General features: G+C 37.2%; 1 long non-coding RNA gene across 1 annotated transcript; it reads right to left on the bottom strand.

Annotated features, from left to right (window-relative positions):
* Positions 1 to 217: 217 nt before the first annotated feature.
* Positions 218 to 1,942, bottom strand: LOC104957333 (uncharacterized). The gene is made up of 3 exons (XR_799658.1): positions 1,839 to 1,942; positions 935 to 980; positions 218 to 350 (listed from the first exon to the last, which is right to left on the bottom strand). It is a non-coding gene; the product is annotated as an uncharacterized lncRNA (long non-coding RNA).
* Between the last annotated feature and the right edge of the window lie 2,754 nt (positions 1,943 to 4,696).

Below are 4,696 nucleotides of genomic sequence, written 5' to 3'. Positions count from 1 at the left end.
GCTCACAGGGAGGAGGGGCAAGAGCTCCAACGAGCCGTTTAGGACAGAGAGCGAATACCGGTGAATACACATACAGAGATGCTGTATGCGAAACCAATGTGAGTTTGGAAAATTGCACAGTATAAATCTATTTTAGTATACCTCAACAATGGAATTATGATCAGTGGAAATGGCCATGACATGGGACCTTTAAAAAATAAACATTATGTACCGTTTCACAGTAGGCCATGGGCACATGTGTTGATAGCCAGTTGTCTCCATGCTCTTGTTGAAGTCTGACAAGCAGTTTTGAACACCACTATCAAACATGTGATGGTCACATGGTGGAACAACAGATGTAGCTGCCATTCCTGGAGAAAAGATAAAATACACAGAACAACGGTACAAATTCTCCTACAACTCAAAACAAACAGATGGAAACATAGACACAGATATAGTTGTTTAGTGCGTGCTAGGTTGCCAAATTCTACACTAGAAAGCTAAGATGGAAAATGTGGTTTCCATGTATTTTAGTATAGACTGTATCCACACTGAAATACCTGGAAAATAACCTTCTATTTCGTGTCTTTAAGTCAACCTGCAGAAACCGTATCACAGCCCTGTTACTGTTGAGTCTAAGCTGGTTACACTTAGAATTTAGTTGTGTATTTTTACAGTATATTCCTGCTTTTGATAACTAATAAGCAAATAACAGTTATTTGATTTGAATCTAATGGGTCAAATTGAAAACTACCCAGCATTGCGAGCATAGATTTTCAGGTCAAATTTTGTTTAATTTTGTTGAATGGCACATTAGAAATATTACATTTTATATCATATCATGATGATAATGCTTATTCAAAACTACTTGAGGATTTCTCTTCTTATGCATATATTTACTGACCTTTTGCAAGCATGCTGGCTATAGTAAAATTCTCTTTTATTCTTTCATTACCTGTCCAGATGAAGATAAGTGCCAGCAAGTTTGCAGTCAACAGCATCTATTTAAGAAGAAAAAAAACATCATAAAGTGTAACTTAAGTGTTTCATGTTTGCCCAGCTTTTAAAACAAAATTGCACATAAAGTGATCAACATTTGTAATACACATGTACATAATAATGATCAGGTAATTGCAGTGATTGATGAGTTCTCTACCTCTTCTGTAAAAAGGAAAAAAGGGATGCTGTCTCAATTTGTGAAATGTGTCATGTCCAGAAACACAAAGACACTTTCTCCAGCTGGAAAATCAACTTTCTCCATTTCCTCTCCCACACTTGTGTGATAATGTACAAGAGAGTACTTCGATTAAATGCATGACCAAATCACAAAAGAAAATCAGTTTCTTCTTGGATGCAATGCATACATTTAAATATCCACCCTTACATTGATTAAAATGTATGCCTTCCTAAGCAGGATTTTTAAAATCTTCAAGTCTTGCACAGAAAAAAACCAATACGTTCTGTATGAAACAGACGTGGTGGCCATCTGCTTCCTGGAAATTAATGAACTTATCTCGTGGGAGGCAGACACTGAAAACAGATGTTACCAGGGAATGCACCAGGAGGAAGATGTTCTTCTTTTTTACACACATGTTGTAAGTACACATTTCTGTCAGTGCTTGTAAACATGGGAGAAATACACAATGATAATATGCTGTGTTCAAATTCTTAAATTTGCTAGTAACTTACAGGTCCATATGGGAAATTAAAGACTGATAATAAGGCATCAAGTATTATGGTATTATTTATTTTAAATCAGCATCATTGTTTATTTTCAACACTTATAAATTACATAAAAAGGGGGTTCCAAAATATTAAAAGCCAAACATTTTAAGATAAAAAGCTCAATAAGCACATACCCCAGCTTTTATGATGCTGTTCTAAGCAGAATTCTTCTTATGGATCCCTGGTAAAAGCCTCGATTAGAACCTGTACTGAGGATGCATCAAATGGTTTTCCAGCCAACCTAAACATCTACAACTGGTCACAGAAAAAGCCTCTGTGTAAATCTGATCCAGTTTTTTCTATTTGTGCAACTCGAAACTAATTGGATTGTGCAATGGAAAGCCTGCTTCCTTTCCCAGACTGAGCATGGCTGTTCCCATGCTACCCAAAGGTCTTCCACATCCAACCCCCCCAGGGACACTTGAACTAAGAGGCGAATGTCAACAAGCTTGTACAGTGGTATCTAAGAGATAAAGACAAGGTTTATGTTTTGTTGACAGCCTTTACACAGGGCCTTGACCAATAAATGACAAAATAAGGTTAATATTAGCAAATATTTTGCATCAAAACTATTATTACACGCAGCAATGCAAATATGTGACAGTTGCAACAATAAAAGGTTTGAATATATTTGGCCTATTAGCAAAGAGTGGATTTGACTTCCCTGTGGTAAACAGTATCACAGTGATTGGTAAATGACTTTATTCATAGTCTGAAAAGCACTGAAAAAATGACATTATTCCAGATGAAATTATATTTCCTCAAAAAACAAGTTTCTAAAAAAGATGTATAATTGTGCAAATTCATGTGTGTAAATGCTTGTTGGGGTTAGATATCACAAACTTGACTACATTCTGCCAATCCAGCATGCACTGAGAAAAAAGGTGGGGAAACACTTGAACATGTTGCAAGGCTGTTACTGCGGGATTAGCAAACACACAAACAGAGAGTCAAACATTCACAACCTGAGGCAGTTTACAGTTTCCATTTCATTCGATGTCCCCTACTGTCTGTGGACTGTAAGAAGTGCTATTTTTTTACAAGTGGGGGGTGGACCGAACATCCTTTAGGTGGGTCGTCGCTTCCTCTAGGGGGGTCCGGGGGCATGCTCCCCCGGGAAGATTTGATTTTAAATATTGAAGTTAAAAGCATCAATCTGGTGAACTTTGAGAGCAACATTAACCCTACCGTAATAACTTAAAGCAGACAAAAGGCACTGGAGAACACTTAATCATTAACACCCTTTAATGAAGCAAACTAATGCCTTAACTCACTCAAATAGTCGTTTGTGTAAGAGTCACGTTTCTGAGTGGATGCAGTCACAGCCAATCGGAGTCTGATTCAGAGGGTTGCCGGTCAGTTCCGTTGCTATGGTTCCGTTGTTATGTGTACTGAAACGAGAGCCGGTATAATTCCATGCGCGAAAACAAAATACAAATTGGAATACGTTATTTTAGTGCCTTAAAAGTAGACTGAGGTATGAAGGGTTAGCGTTACATCTTAGGATAATTTGTAGTCATGTTCTGTATACATACTAACATATAAGGGTATACTTAGTGTGGTTACTCCATGTTTACTAGCTATAACATTAACGTTACATCACTCTTTTGCACTTCTTAGTCAGCCAGAGTGCAGATATCACAATTAGATTCACAAACCTGAAACATCATCCATTTCTTCACTGCTGGTGATGACATTGTTGTCAGCTGCTGATACTGCTGCTGCTGCAGCATGTGGCTTTCTAATATCCATAACTTTATAGGCTATTAGCTTAAAACTTGTCAGGCACGAGGAAGGATCACTTCTTCTTCAGGGCAGGGAAGGCTACGCAGAATGCAGGCTAATGCCTTTCTGGTGGACTCCGGTACTGCACATTACTCCCGAGACATTTTCAACAAAAAAGACAAAACATTTTTTTCAGAAAACATTCGGGGCTTGAGCCCAAGTAGCCACCCCCTAGCGCCGCCACTGGTAAGCACTCAATACTTACTAACATTCAGTCCCAGTTCTTTATGTACAGCAATGCTGGACAGAGATCCAGGGCTGTTTTTGGGGTCTCTGGCTTAATAACACAATTATCTGCTTCCAACAATCTGCTAATGAGACTGCTTCCCTACTTGTTTCTTTGTACTTTCGTAAGTGAAATATGTGTCAATTAATATATTAGATAGTACAAATTCTCCTGTGTGGAGAGTTTTTATTTATTTTTTGAATATATGTTTTGGGCCATCGATTGCCTTTATTGGACAGGCATATTTGAAAAGGGGAGATAAACGGGAGGATATTGCCTGAAATGTTTGGAGTCAACTCAAACCTGCTTTCTTGGCAGCAGACACTGCATATGGGCCACCAGCTCTAACCACTGAGCTGTCTGGCAGCCCGTGTGGAGAGTTTAAATGAGTATTTTATAATTCAATTAATGAAAAATGCAAAAAAAAAAAACACTTCTCTGAAAAAAAGAACACATTGGATTTACTCAATTCAATTGTGGACATTGGTTGCACACAAATAGTTTGCTTTGGCAGCAACCTATAGAATTGTTTTAAATCAACACAAACAATTTATGTCCAATCAACGCAAGTATTTTGTGTTGATTCAAAGTTATTCAAATGTATATAAAAATATATAAAAAATATATATATTAGGGCTATCACTCGATTAAAATATTTAATCGCATGATTGTCCATAGTTAATCGCGATTAATCGCACATTTTTTATCTTTTCTAAATGTTCCTTAGAGGAATATTTTTCAAGTTTTTAATACTCTTATCAACATATGAGTGGACAAATATGCTTTATGCAAATGTTTATTATCATTTGAACAATGACAAATATTCTCATGAATATTAAACAACAACATCTGAACATTACAAACAATAATACAATACAGTGTGTGTGTGTGTGTGTGTGTGTGTGTGTGTGTGTTGGATCGTTGGAGCTATGTGCAACTCAAGGCATATGCTTGAACGGGATTTGCCTGGACGCTGTGATC

This window comes from Notothenia coriiceps, unplaced genomic scaffold (assembly GCF_000735185.1).
Source record: "Notothenia coriiceps isolate Sejong01 unplaced genomic scaffold, NC01 NC01_scaffold00026780, whole genome shotgun sequence".
Classification (NCBI taxonomy): Eukaryota; Metazoa; Chordata; class Actinopteri; order Perciformes; family Nototheniidae; genus Notothenia; species Notothenia coriiceps.
Note: the sequence above shows the minus strand (reverse complement) of the source record. Positions and strands in the feature narration are given on the sequence as shown.